General features: G+C 47.6%; 1 protein-coding gene across 6 annotated transcripts in view; it reads left to right on the top strand.

Moving 5' to 3' along the window:
- The first annotated feature begins 687 nt into the window (after positions 1-687).
- Positions 688-15,430, top strand: part of RAB27A (RAB27A, member RAS oncogene family) — a 122,393-nt gene continuing 107,650 nt past the window's right edge. For 2 of the 6 annotated variants that reach the window (XM_056572350.1, XM_056572351.1), the window contains exon 1: positions 800-1,049. The gene's annotated coding sequence lies outside the window, so the exon portion shown is untranslated. The other 4 variants (XM_056572352.1, XM_056572353.1, XM_056572355.1 and 1 more) reach the window with 4 other exon arrangements.

Below are 15,430 nucleotides of genomic sequence, written 5' to 3'. Positions count from 1 at the left end.
TGAGCGCGCTGCTAAAGGGTTAATAGCGCACGGCACAGCGATCAGTGCCGCGCGCTATTAGAGGCGGGTCCCGGCTTCACTATGACGCCGGGCCCGCCGCGATATGATGCGGGGTCACCGTGTGACCCCGCGTTATATCGCAGGACTGGGACTCATGACGTACGCATACGTCATGGGTCCTTAAGAGGTTAAACATACTAATTTGGGTGCATGTAGTTCTAATTTTTTTTTAAATAGTAAAATAAAATAAAACCTATATAAATTGGGTATCCTTGTAACCGTATAAACCTACAGAATAAAGATATGGTGTCATTTTTTTATTGAAAAGTGCACTGCGTAGAATCGAAAGCCCCCAAAATTTACAAAATGGCATTTTCCCCCCAATTTTTCTCTACAAATATTTTTTTTTCTGGTTTAGCCGCAGATTTTGAGGTGAAATGACTGATGTCATTACAAAGTAAAATTGGTGGCGCCAAAAAAGCAAGCCCTCATATGGGTCTGTAGGTGGAAAATTGAAAAGGTTAAGATTTTTAGGAGGGGGAAAAAAAAAAACGAAAGTGCAAAAATGAAAAAAAAAAAAAAAAAAATGGCCTGGTCCTCAAGGGGTTAAAAAGCAGCAAGCTTCGGTTGCTATGGGCAACTGCATCACTCTTCCTCTTTACAGGTTTTGCTAAATCTTCCCCAGTATTCTTACACACCAGTGATATAATTAGACGTATCTCAGGTGTATCGCAGTTGTATCTCAGGTGCATGGTGACGTCACTACATGAGGCGCGGAGTTCTGTCAGGTACAGTGTTCCCGCCTCATATCCCCGGTGCCTCCTATCAGTCTCCCCGGCTCCTGTAGTATTATTTTCCCAGCCCACTAGTTCAGGACTCGCCCCGGTTACCGTACACTGACCGCAGCACTACAGGGAGGCGCCATAGCGGACACTTCTGTGGGCGGGGCCTAATAGCGCTCGGGAAGTGATGCGCTACAATGTAATGCGCCTAACAGCGACCCAAATAAGGCGAGAGCGCTGTGCTGGCCGGGGCTCTGAAGGAGGCAGGTGAGAGGCGGCGGCCGGGGGGATAACATGGCGGGGAGGCCGGTACAGTCCTGACAACTTTACTACTGTCTGCTACCTGTGGTGCGGAGACTACAACTCCCAGCAGCAGTGTATGCTGTAGATAGAGGGCACTGGGAACTGCTCTAGGTCTATAGGTAGTCTTGCTGCTTGTATTGGTACAAAGGTTTCCATTTGGAGTTTTCCCACCCCAGGTTACATACTGTCACCATCTACGACAGTGTTTCCCAACCATTGTGCCTTCAGCTGTGGTGAAACTACAACTCCCAGCATGCCCGGACAGCCTTTGGCTGTCCGGGCATGCTGGGTGTTGTGGTTTTGCAACAGCTGCAGGCACCCTAGTTGGGAAACACTGATTTAGGGATACAAAATAGCAATGTTCTTCAAACTTCAGACCTCATGCTGTTGCAAAACTACAACTCCCAGCATGCCTTGACAGCTATATGCCTGTATTTGCAGAACACTGCTGTATAGTATATTGGTCATGCCATAAGTGATAGGATTGGACCTCTGATCCTGAGAATTGGGGGTGTCCGCTCCCTATTTTGGGAGTAGATACCCCCAATTACTCTAATCTTTCAGCACAGCACATTGAATGTGAATAAGCTGCAATCCTAGCCACAGCCAGTAAACGGGAACGGCGCTACTTCCAGGGGGAACAACTGATTTTGGATAAATCCTGAAATCCAGGTGTATTCATTCTGCAAGTAACAGAGAAATTTGGAAAGCAAACGCCCGATTTCAGGTGTTAGTATTGGCTTGAAGTGTGGATCTGCTTGGAGGAGTAGAGTGGAGGAGGAGTAGAGTAGGAGAAGAGTGGAAGAGGAGGAGGAGGAGGAGGAGTAGTAGTAGAATAAATACTATTTTAATAGCATTACAACATATACTGATCTATGTTTACAAAGCAAAATAGTGTAGCCTTGGCAAACATAAACTACAATACACTTATTTTTTCATAATTAGTCCCATTAAAAGCTATAGGAAAATTGTAGTAGTCCTCACGATACTTGAATTTCCTAGTAAATGGAATCTGTTAGTGCCCTGTTGCCCTTCCATCTGCCCCCATGACCTCATGGCAGTAATGACCCTATGTCTGCACTTTTGTCAGAAAGCACTTAGATCAGCGGTCCTGGTGTGTGGTAACTGCCGCTTATCCTGTGGCAAGTTACCACACACCAGGACCCCCGAGCAAAGTTGGTTTTACCGAAAGTGCAGCACTGCAGAAAAACCTCCCAACACAGCCCCAGAACACTCTTTACTACTGCTATGAGGTAATAGGGGTTTAAAAGGGCAATAGGGAGCTAATGTGCTTCCTATAAGGGACTGTTCACATTACATTTAATTTACGGTATATGTTTCAGTTATATACCGCTAAACTGTACAGTATATAATGGCAGCCACAAATGTGTTTTGCAAAAAAAAAAGTATGCTGGTGTAAACAAAAAACAAAATATAAATATTTATGTTTACAAGTAGACTGCTATTACTTTGTTGCACCTTATGTGCACACCATTGTAAATATAGATCAGAATAGCACTTTTGGTATCCCAATGTACTGTATACTAGTGGTATAAAGCTAGAAGCCTAAAGTGAACTGCCCATTGCATATATCATACTCTTAGTATATGATTGGCCTCAATTTTCTTTATTTTTATGTTCTATTGGAAGACTGATGACAAAATATATTCAGTTACCCATTGACTCTGCGTTTGAACAGGAATGGGTACGAAACGTGAAGCTGCAGATCTCTCCATTATAGTTTCTCCTTGGTGTAGGTTTAACTCATGGTTTTGGCTTATTGTAAAAACACACAGGCTGCCTGCTGCATGCTGTGGGATTATGTCAACCATACAGGGAGTCAGACTCATGTGATGATTGGCTGCCATATTCTGGCATTATGAGACATTGCCTTTTTTTCACCCTTAAATGAGTACTCCAGTGGAAAACTTTTTTTTTTTTTAAATAAACTGGTGCCAGAAAGTTAAACAGATTTGTAAATTACTTATATAAAAAAAAAACTTAATCCTTCCTCTTTTCTTTTTGGAACACAGAGCTCTCTGCTGACATCACGAGCACAGTGCTCTCTATTGACATCTCTGTCCATTTTAAGAACTGTCCAGAGTAGGAGAAAATCCCCATAGCAAACATATGCTGCTCTGGAGATGTCAGCAGAGAGCACGGTGTTCCAAAAAGAAAATAATTTCCTCTGTAGTATTCAGCAGCTAATAAGTACTGGAAGGATTAAATGGGCACTGTCATGAAATAAAAAAACTTTAGTACTACAACATATCTCTAATATACTTTAATTAAAAAAAGTGATTTTAAAACAGTTTAAAATCACTTTTAAATTTGGCCACTAGGGGTCGCCCTCCTAGTGGCTGAATGCATTGGGCAGTGACGTCACTAATGAATTTCGACTCGTTGAAGCCTGGCAACGAGTCAGAATTCATTCACTGCGGTGCTCGCTCCCGCCTGTCAATCAGACAGGCGGGAGCGAGCGCTTTGAATGAAGAGGACGCACGCAGGCTCCCTGGCAGGCCCCGGCGACAGGTAAGATTGTGGGTTGTGCGGCGCAGCGGGGCCTTGGGCTGCGCGGCGGAAGCGGGATGGGCCATCACGGTGTGCCTCCTGTTGTTTCCCCACTACAACTCCCAGCATGCCCTGACAGCCAATAGATGTAAGGGCAAGCTGGGAGTTTTAGTGGGGAAACAGCTGGAGGGACACTGAATAGGTGAACTAAGGGGGGTGGGGAGGGGGGGGGGGGGTGTGCGGCCATCACGGTGTGCCTCTATGCCTCCAGTTTCACCACTACAACTCCCAGCATGCCCTGACAGCCAGTAGATGTCAGGGCATGCTGGGAGTTGTAGTGGTGAAACAGCTGGAGGCACCTGGTTAGGAGAACTAAGGGCGGAAGTTGGCCCCCAGCAGGCATCAGTGACGTAGTGCCTACTGCCTGGTAGTGAGCACTATACCAGACAGACTAAATGCCATTTTTAAAATAGTAAAAAAAAAAAAAAAAAAAAAGGCAGGGAGGGTGTTAGGGATAGAAGGGCAATAGGCAGGGACAGAAAAAAAAACATGATGGTGGGAGCTACCCTTTAAGATTTTTTAATAGAAGTCATTTACAAAACTGTTTAAAGGGGTACTCTACTGGAAAACATATATCATTATTTTTTTTTTAAATCAACTGGTGCCAGAAAGTTAAACAGATTTGTAAATGACTTTTAAGAAATCTTAATCCTTCCAGTACTTATCAGCTGCTGTATGATACAGAGGAAGTTTTTCTTTTTGAATTTCCTTTCTGTCTGACCACAGTGCTCTCTGCTGACACTTTTTTTTTATTATAAAAGTACAAAACACAAAACAAGTTCATTTCACTGTAACAAAATTAACAAAACTGAACATAAAAACAAACTGTCTCAAAATAACAACTTAAACCTTCCTAACCGGCCAGCCCAGATAAACCAAAAATAAATGAATAAATCATTACCTACTATAGTCCAACACACACACACACACACACACACCTAATGAACATAAATAAAGCTTTCTTCGCTGGGATCAAAAACTAAAAATATCCAAACTAGGAAACACAACCACACTGCCCCCCCCCCCAATAACAAAACAAAAATATGGCTAGCTGCCGTAACAAAAATAATCCAACTTGGATAACAAAATATATATATTTATATAATATATATATATATATATATATATATATATATATATACACACATACACATATACACCTTTTGTTTTTGTTTTGTTTTTTGTTTTCATTTCCTTTTCTATATTCACACATACATACACACATATATATACATATACACATATATATATATATACATATACACTTTTTTATTTTTTTTAACCTCCCCCTACACACACACACATATACCCACAAACAAAAACTAATCCACACTGGGACACAAACATAAACACACACATAAATATAGTGATATAGTATAGTAACTCTATACTATAATAACTGAAAACTGGTCCGACTGCCTTTTCTCTCAAATTAATTATGACATCATACAAAAAATAATAAAAAAAATAAAATAAAATTAAAATAAATAAAATACATTTTATACATAAAACCATACAGAATATACTTAACAAACAACTCAATAAGACAGAAAAACAACCTATACTAAACTATCCCATCACCCACCACCCCCTCTGGACATGGGTCAGAGTCCATAGGTCACAGTTTTTATCCACAACTGACCCATACCAGACCCCCAAAATAGTACCCACTGCAACAGTCCAGTCCTGGGTACACACCACCACCACCACCCCCCAAAAAAACCCCACCCAACCTAAAATACACCCCTACCCACCTAATGTAAACAGAACAATATATACAAAACAATATATACATACTCTAAAACAAAGCAATATTAACAGTACAATACACCAAAACCACAAGGCCCAAGTTTGGTGGCCTGCAAGCCCTTTACAATCCATCCATAGAAAACAAAACAAAAGGCTAAGGTGACATGCATAGCCCCCCACCAGGAAGAAGGATGGCGATCCTGATAAAATGAAATTTAAATTCCTCTCCCTATCAACCTCTAACCCTATCACTATCCCTTCATGAAACTGACCCTATACTCACCCTAAGATATATACACTATCCCTGGCCAAAATAAGGTACTTCACCTTAAGGGCCTAGTACCTAGGGCACATCAAAAGAAAAACCTCTCCATAGGAGAGAAGCCCTACTGGTACCAAGACTGCCATACTCCAAAGACCTGATCTTCCCGAGGTCACCGGTGATATTCCTACAGACCTCCACCTCGGAGAGGATTTTCTGTTGGGTCGACACTAAACACCGTGCACTCCACGTGTGGTACCTAACCACTAAACTAACTAAGAATAAAGTGCCCCGGTCTCGGCCACCCAGGGACCTGAATGCCCCATAAGCCCACTCCGGATAGGTAAGGCCGGCAAGTTGACTCCAGCCGATGGAAGCGCCCACCCGGTTGTAAACCCCTATATTAAAGGGACAATGAAGCAGGAAGTGGTCCATGCTTTCCAGCGTGTCCCCGCACTCTTCTCGGGGACATCCCCAGTCATCAGAGTTCCTACACTTCAGGTTGTCCCTTACATATAGCTTCCCCTGAAAGCAGCACCAGGCCAAGTCCCAAAACTTCTGGGGGATCCTTTTCATGTTCAAAAGATACAAACCCACCCTCAGATCCCGACCTGGGCAGTCCCTGAGCGCCAGAGGCTTCTGGAAGTGGGTCAACAGAACCAGTTTGTCAAGGAACTGCCTTGACTGGGTCCTGATCTCCCACACTCCCAGACCCCACCGACGTATCGCCTTCAGAGTCGGTGTAGCGTAAGCCGGAAGATATCCATGGGGTGTACGGAGGTCCTTCACTCGCCTTCCTCTCTCCCATTCCTGGAAGAAAGGCCGAAACCATTCCCTGCAGGAGAGTACCCACGGAGAAGCCCTCTCTGACCAGAGGTTTGCGATGTTGGCTTTCAAGAAGGTGTTCGTAAAGAACACCACAGGGTTTACCATAGATAAACCCCCTAGTCTCCTCGTGCGGTACGTAACCTCCCTCTTGACTGGGTTCATCCTGTTCCCCCATAACAGTTGGAAAAACAGGCTGTAGACCCTAGTGTAGTAAGCCTCTGGCAAGATACATACGCTGCCCAGATAGATAAACAAGGGGAGCAGGTACGATTTGATCAGGTGTACCCTTTCCCTGAGGGTCATAGTCCAACCCTTCCACTGGTCCACCTTCTGAGCGGCATCCTGGAGCTTACCATCCCAGTTTTTGATGGGATAATCATCCTGGCCGAATGTGATGCCTAAGACTTTTGCTGATTATTGGGGCCCTGGGAGGGTGTTCGGGAGATCAAACGTGGGATCCCCCCTCCCAGCCAGAGACTCTCACACTTATCCCGGTTGATCTTAGACCCGGATGCCTCCGAGTAGCGGTCCACCTCCGACATCACCACATCGAACTCCTCTCTCTCGACGAAATAGTGACATCGTCAGCGTACGCCACCACTCTCTGGGTGACAGCCGGCTCCGCCAGACTCATCCCGATTCCCGCCAACGGCCCACAATCTACCCTCCGGACGAAGGGATCGCTTGCGAACACGTATAAAAGCGGGCTCAAAGAACAACCCTGACGGACTCCGGATCCCACCTCAAAAGAGCGACCAGACCACCCATTCACCAGCGGGAAACTCTCTGTCCCTGCATACAAGATCTTAAGCCAATTAACAAAAGTAGTTGGTAAGCCATATCTCAGGAGGACGGACCATAGGTACTCGTGGTTCACCCGATCAAATGCTTTGGCCTGATCCAAGGACAGCAAGTACCCCTTCCAAAGACCTGCACTACTCCGCTCCACTGCCTCCCTGACACTAAGGACAGCACTTAAGGTGCTTCGGCCTGGAACAGAGCAGTGCTGAGCCCCCGAAAGGAGCCGGGGTGCAAACTTCACCAGCCGATTTCTCAATACAGACAGAAAGCTTCTGGCTAAGATAGTGTTTAGAGCTATGGGCCTCCAATTCTCAATACGGCTAGGATCTTTACCCTTTGACAGAAGAATCAGGGCTGACCTCCTCATTGACTCTTCACAGAGTGCCCGAGGAGAAATACCTCAGTCAAGAGGGGAGCTGAAGACTCCTTAAAGGTCCTGTACCACTCGGATGTTAAGCCATCCGGACCTGGCGACTTCTTAGGGGCAAGCCCCTCGATCGCCAGTCTCACTTCCTCTTCCCTGATTTCTTCTGCCAAAACATCGAGAGGGGTCTACCCCTGGCTCAGGAATGTTTTCAGTCAGGAAAACAGACATCCTGTCTCGATCTAGATCCTTCCTCCCCAAGAGGTGCGAGTAGAAGGATCTGACGACCTCCAAGATCCCTGATCTGGACCGATTCAGAGATCCTGTACTATCAATCAGTCCTGAAATGACTTTACTACTCACTGACATCTTACAGTTTCTGTAAGGGTCGGGCGAGCGGTACTTCCCGAAATCCCTCTCAAAAACCAAAGATGCGTGCCTATCGTACTGACACCCCATCAGCAAGGATTTCACTCTGGAGATATCCTCCCGGCTACCTCCAGTCGAGACAAGGAGCTCGAGTTTCCTCCTCAGACCCTGATACAGGCGATACCTGTTCAGGGACCTGAGGCTCGAGAGCTGGCGGAAGAACCCCGCAACCCGCTTCTTGAATATCTCCCACCACTCTGACTTACTACTACATAGGTCCAGTAAAGGTACCTGACTCTGAAGAAAATCCTCAAAGGACTGTCTTATGTCCGCTTCCTCCAGGAGGGACGAATTCAGCTTCCAATAACCTTTTCCCATCCGGGGGGTCTCTGAAACATTCAGGGAAAACAAAATCATACAGTGATCGGAGAACTCCACCTCAACCACGGACACTGCGGAAGAGACGGCTTCCTCCTTTAAATAAATCCTATCTATCCTAGACCTGCGACTACCTTGATGATAGGTGAAACCCGCGTGGCCCGAGGGGCTCCGGATGTGGGTGTCCTAGGCGAGCTTCTCTAGTTATGCTAATCAGTGCCACACTATCGCAAGCCAGCGGACCATTGGAGCCTCTCCTATCTTGGGACCTCGTGACGTTATTGAAGTCCCCTCCAAAGATCACTTGCCGTCTTGTAAAAAGAAAGGGCTCAATCCTCATAAAGAGATCTTTACGGCCCCGCTTAGTTTGCTCTTGTCCCTTCATGAAGACATCTAAGATCAGGCACCTCCCCATTTCTAATTCAATAACCCGTCGGCATTCAACAGGAGCGGTAAAAAGGACCGCCACCCCACTATACGGCTCAGCCGCAAGAGACCAGTGGGAGGGACCGCGCCTCCACTCTCTTCTGGCTTTTACCAGAGAGGCTAGATCTGACAACCTGGTCTCCTGTAAAAAGAAAATGTCGGCTTCAACATGGCCGAGAAAATCAAAGGCTGCGAATCTAGCCGTATCTGACTTTATGCTTGCACAGTTAATAGATGCCAGCGTCAATGGGGTGAGTGCCGCCATACAGGGTGATTAAATTAGACGGCCACACCCTTTACTTTTTCTTTCCCTTCTTTTTAGCCCCCTCATCCCCCGAAGAAGATGAGAGGGCAGGACCACTCTTAGTTCTTTTTTTTGATTCAGTTTGGTCCATTTGATCCCCGTCTACGTCTGGCCCTGGTCTAGCCCTGCCCTCCAAGGAAGGAGCCTTAATAGGACAGGGCCCAGTTCCCCCCAGAGGCTCCTTCTCCCTAGGCACCCCGCCCTCACCTTCCCCCTCCAAGGAGGGGGAGGAGATGGTATCGAGGACGAGGTACAGGTTTGACAGGTCAATCAGAGGGGGGGCAATCAGGCTTCCGTTTTGGACCTGGCCCGTAGTACAGGGAACAGAGGGCTCTGACCTCTTCTTTCTCCCTTTCCTTTTGCCCTTGTCTTTCTTTTTAGGCCTCTCTCCACTCTCCTCATCCACACTTTCATAGTGGGAGGAATCGGAAGAGTCGGCCATATTGCCTTCCTCTTTGCGCAGCCTCCTGACCTCCTCATCCAGCACGTCCTCCTCCAGGGCTTCAGTGGTTACAGGGCCAGCTTCAGGAGCAGGGGCCGGAGCTACCCCCGCCACCTGGGCACTCTCCAGCTCCCTACTCCTCCTTCGATTTTCCTCCCGCCTTAGTTTGGCGGGGCCCTTTTTCCTCCTCACTAGCCCTGTTGCGCCCCCATCCCTGCCCGTGCCCTCCCCAGCTGAGGCAACTTCACAGCTCTCCTCAGCCGGAGCGGCCGCTGCACGGGCGAAGGCACTAGGACAACGGCTGAAAGGGTGTCCGAGGACACCACACAGGTGGCACCGGATCTGCCCACAGGATGCGGCCAGATGACCCACCCCACCACACAAAGCGCAGACCTGCACAGTACAGGCTGCGCTAAAGTGGGTGGGGCTGCCACACCTGTGACAGACCTTAGGCTGCCCCTGGTAGAAGACCTGGATCCTATCACGTCCAAGGAAGGCTGCTGACGGAATGTGGGCAACCGTACTCCCTGAACGCTTGAGTTTGACGGAAAACGTCCAGGCCCCGGACCAGATCCCGTGCTCATCTAAGTTTTTATTGGGCATGTCCGTCACATCCCCATACCGACCAAGCCAGGTCATGATGTCATAACAAGAAAGCGACTAGTTACGGGTCAAAACGGTCACTTTCTTGACAGTTCTGAGGGGAAATCGCCTTTACGGCGAAATCCCGCCAGCCGGGCTCGTTCTTCGCCACTTCGTAGTTCGACCAGAAGAGTTCAAGACCCTCTGGCCGAACGAAACTGACGTCAAACTCGGACGTACCGTAGGGGTGAATCAGGGCAAAGATGTAATTCTCCCTGAATTCCATCTGAAGGAGGAGCTCAACCACTTTAGCGCGAGGTGGGCACGCATCCTCACCCCTCCAAATCAGACGGACCACATTCCTACGGTTATTGTCCTGCTCGGGTGTAGGGAGGGACCAGACCACCTCCACATTTCTCTCTCGGAAAGCCCCCAAACCATGCCTCTCTATCCAGAAAGACAGGTCGACCTCACCCCTTCCCTCTACCTTGATCAACCTGTCACCCCTGCGTAGAGCCTCCAGGAGGCGCTGTTGCAACAGGCCTCCAGAGCCGGACGGAGACGGGGACCCCCCTGAACCCCCGGCAGTGACATTGGCATAGCTCCTAGGAGCAGTCACTACCGGGGGGGGGGGGGGGCAGCTGGACCAGACCCAGAACCACTAATAACATCATTCACACCACTACTCTCATCTTTCTTCCCATCCATACCACTACTACTCCCACCATCATTCACTTCACTAACTCACCCACATACACTCCTCTCATCCATGACACTTCCACACTCAGCATTCTCACATCCATGATGGTGATGCCGGCGCCCGGACACTCCCCCCCCCCCCCCCCCCCCCCCTCACAGAGGAGTGCCCCGCAGCGCCCACAGAATACACAGTACTCGGAGAAGCGCCCCCCGAGCACACAGACCTACCACTTTCCTCCACCGGCACCCGGACACTCCCCCCCCCCCCCCCCCTCACAGGGGAGTGCCCCGCAGTGCCGGTAATGCCCATAGCACTCGGGGAACCGCCCCCCGAGCACACGGCAGCATAGCTTGCCTCGCCACTGCCCACCATCAGACCATCCTGCCCCTCCCTACCGGCAAGATGGGTGGGCTTCACATCTATTGCGCCCTCTGCCTTTGCTGACGCCATGCTGTACCCCCCATGCTGGCTCCGTTCCACCACAGAAACAGGGTCTGGCAGTCTGGGGGGCCCAGCAGCCTGAACCAGCTTTGCAGCTGGCCCAGACTGCTGGAAAGGAACAAATACATATTGTACAGATTCTTGACTCTTTTGCTTCTTAGCTTTCCTCTTCACTGCCACATCATCACATAAATCATTCCCAAAAGTAAAATTCTGGAGGTGGGCTGGGGACTCCTGCATGACTATAGCCCTCAATAAGCCCCCAGCCTCACTCTCCACATCATCCTCCTTGCTGTCACTGGAAGGAAGCGCCACCTGGGCCGGTTCAATGTAGCTGTCCTGGGTGGTCTGGGTGTCACAGGGAGCAGCCACAGGCACAGCATGTCCCTCCACCCTCTCCTCCTCATCACCACCATCCTCACTTTCTTCACCGCCACTACTCTCCCCATCATCCACCTCCACCTTACCTGGGGATTTCATGGCGGTAAATCGGTCTCCATTCACCAGCTTTTCCCGGAAAAGACCGCTCCCCTCCAGGATCTCGGCTCTCCTCTCCTCCAGCTTTTCTATCTCAGCCTTCAGGGCTGTGATTTTTTTCCTCAGCTCTGGCTTGTTCCTCCTGGACCCAGAGTTTGCCAGATTCTGAGTCCCACGCAGGTCTTCTCTGGCAAACCTTAGCTCCTTACCACACCGCTCAAACTCTGAAGCGTGCTGTCATGCGGGAACAGAAGGTCTCGCTGGATTCCTTGGGCCCTCTTTCTGCCCACATCTCAATGGTCTTCCTCCTCGCCTTCTTTCCACCAGATCTCTGGCTGGCAACCGTTGCCGGAGGAGCAGAGCCTGCATTGTTGCAGACTCTCTGCTAGATCTTCTTCCTCCGGCCGGAACATTGGCTGTTGCAGTTATCTCTCCACTCCCCGCCAGCCTGGAAGAACGAGGAGTGGAGGCCCGAGACTCCATGCAGGGAGGCTCTCCTGAGGAGCCTGCCACGCTCCTGGGAAAGGCTGATGTAACACCTGCTGCTTTGCCTCTGGAAGTCTGGAGGAGCTCAGAAAGGGACACACCCGCTCGCTGCACACACTGAATTTCTCTGGACTACAGGAAGTGCTCTCTGCTGACACCTCTGTCCATGTCAGGAACTGTCCAGAGAAGGAGAGGTTTTCTATGGGCATTTGCTCCTATTCCAGACAGTTCCTAAAATGGACAGAGGTGTCAGCAGAGAGCACTGTGGTCAGACCGAAAGGAAATTCAAAAAGAAAAGAACTTCTTCTGTACTGGAAGGATTAAGATTTTTTTTTAAAGAAGTCATTTATAAATCTGTTTAACTTTCTGGCCCCAGTTGATTTAAAAAAAAAAAAATTTCCATCAGAGTACCCCTTTAAGGGGCCAGACAAACTAAAGACATGCTTGCAGCAGCCCCCCTCAGATCTCAATGGAAGGCTGCTGCTCGGTTCACACACGGTTAAAGGAGTTCTCTATGCTAAAACTTTTAACCCCCGCTGTGCCCGGGCAGTAAAACTATACATAATAACCTTTCACTTACCTGCCTAAGATCCCCTGTTGTTCCGATATCGCCATCCCGTTCTCCGGTCCCGGTCTCTTCCACTTCCTGTGGGTCGGAGACTTCACTCTGCGCTCAGCCTATCAGCGGCTGCAGCAATGTCCCGTCGTAGCCGCTGATAGGCAGAGCGCAGAGTGAAGTAACCGACCCGCAGGAAGTGGAAGAGACCGGGACCGGAGAACGGGATGGCGATATCGGAACAACAGGGGATCTTAGGCAGGTAAGTGAAAGGTTATTATGTATAGTTTTACAGCCCGGGCACAGCGGGGGTTAAAAGTTTGAGCTTAGAGAACTCCTTTAAGTTCCGTAGCGGAAATTATGATGAGAAATCTGATTCCACCTAAATAATGAATCAGTTCATTCTTTCAGCTTAAAGGGGCACTCCACCCCCTAGACATTATATCCCTTATCCAAAGGATAGAGGATAAGATGTCTGATAGTGGGGGTCCTGCAATTGGGGACCCCTGCGATCTAGGTTGCGGCACCCCAGACATCCGTTGCACGGAGCAAACTTTGCTCTGTGCCGGATGACTTGTGATGTCATAGTCAAACCTTGTGACATCACTGCCATGCCCCCTCAATACAAATCTATGGGAGGGGGTGTGATGGGTGTCACGTCCCCTCCCATAGACTTGCATTGAGGACACTTCGCGGCCATCACGAGCGGGGTGCGGCCGTGACATAATGAGCTTCCAACTCTTCCAGGGAGATGTTCTCAGTGTGCATGGGCCCTAATAGATACTGAAGTAAAATACTCACCAGAATACTGTTGTGCGGGTGAGTCACACTGTTCACACCAGCATCATGGTCCAGTGTGACATGCATCCTGACAAATTTCATTCACTCATTTTGGGTTTCCATGTTGGGTTCACTACTGATAGAAAGTATTAACCCCGCGTCATATCGGGTCGGTCCCGGCATGTATCTGATGCCGGGACCCGGGGCTAATAGCGCGCGGCAGCGATCGCTGTGCCGAGCGCTATTAACCCTTTAGACGCGGCGTTAAAATTTGAACGCCACGTCTAAAACGAAAGTGAAAGCGGCCCGGCTGCTCAGCGGGGCTGATTGGGACTACCGCAGTGAAAATGTGGTGTCCCGATCCGCTGGGACACGAGCGGAGGTCCTCTTACCTGCCCTGGCCTGTCCCCTCGGTGATTGCTCCAAGCCTGAGATTCAGGCTTGAGCAATTGACCGCGGATAACGCTGATCATTGCAAAGCTATGGCTTTGCAGTGAACAGTGCTGGCAATCAGTGTGTGCAGTGTTATATTTCCCTATAACACTGCAAAAGAAAAAGTGTAAAAAAGGTTAATGTGATTTAACCCTTTCCTTAATAAAAGTTCAAATCACCCCCCTTTTCCCATAAAAAAAAACACCATATAAATGAAAATAAATATAAACATATGTGGTATCGCCGTGTGCGTAAATGTCCGAACTATAAAAATATATCATTAAACAGCACAGTCAATGGCGTACGCGCAAAAAAATTACAAAGTACAAAATAACGTATTTTTGGTCGCTTTTTAGATCATGAAAAAATGAATACAAAACCGATCAAAAAGTCAGATCAATACAAAATGGTACCGATAAAAACTTCAGATCACAGCGCAAAAAATGAGCCCTCATACTGCCCCATATGCAGAAAAATAAAAAAGTTACAGGGGTCAGAAGATGACAATTTTAAACGTATACATTTTTCTGCATGTAGTTATGATTTTTTTTACAGAAGTAGGACAAAATCAAACCTATATAAGTAGGGTATCATTTTAATCGCATGGACCTACAGAATAAAGATAAGGTGTCATTTTTACCGAAAAATGTACTGCATAGAAACGGAAGCCCCCAAAATATACAAAATTTCGTTTTTCTTCAATTTTATCGCACAATGATCTTTTTTTTTTCCATTTCGCCGTAGATTTTTGGGTAAAATGACTGATGTCATTACAAAGTAGAATTGCTGGTGCAAAAATAAGCCATCGTATGGATTTTTAGGTGCAAAATTGAAAGGGTTAGGATTTTTAAAAGGTAAGGAGGAAAAAATGAAAGTGCAAAAATTGAAAAACCCCGGGTCCTTAAGAGGTTAAAGTCCCCTTAGACTGGGTTCACACCCAACGTTTTGCAATGCCTTACACTGCGGTTTTGTTTAAAAAAAAATATATTTTTTGTCCAAAATGCTGCAGCTGAACCTAACTTTCTTAATCTATAGCACAATATTGTAAAGGCTCCACACAGTAGTGTTTTATTTCCTCTGCCTTCTTGTGGTGGTTTTTTTTTCACAGAAGCCACATTCTCTGTATATGGTGTTTTTTTATTTTATTTTTTTTTATTTTTTGTGTAACCCCCCCCCCCCCCAAGTATTACAATTCTCTGTAAAAATAGTGTGTGTGTGGGAAAGAGCCATATAGAATAGCACTGAAGTTTTGTTCTATTCTTGGCTTCCAAAAGCAGCAAAAACAAACAGAATGGAGCCTGACGGTAATGTTAACTGATCTTATCTGGCTGATCTTTCTGATCAATGTATTGGTCCCAGTTTTGAGAAACCAGAGCTGGTATTATCTTGTTACCTCA

This window comes from Hyla sarda, chromosome 4, assembly GCF_029499605.1.
Source record: "Hyla sarda isolate aHylSar1 chromosome 4, aHylSar1.hap1, whole genome shotgun sequence".
Lineage (NCBI taxonomy): Eukaryota > Metazoa > Chordata > Amphibia > Anura > Hylidae > Hyla > Hyla sarda.
The sequence above is the reverse complement of the archived record's forward strand: the minus strand, read 5'-3'. Positions and strand labels throughout refer to the sequence as shown.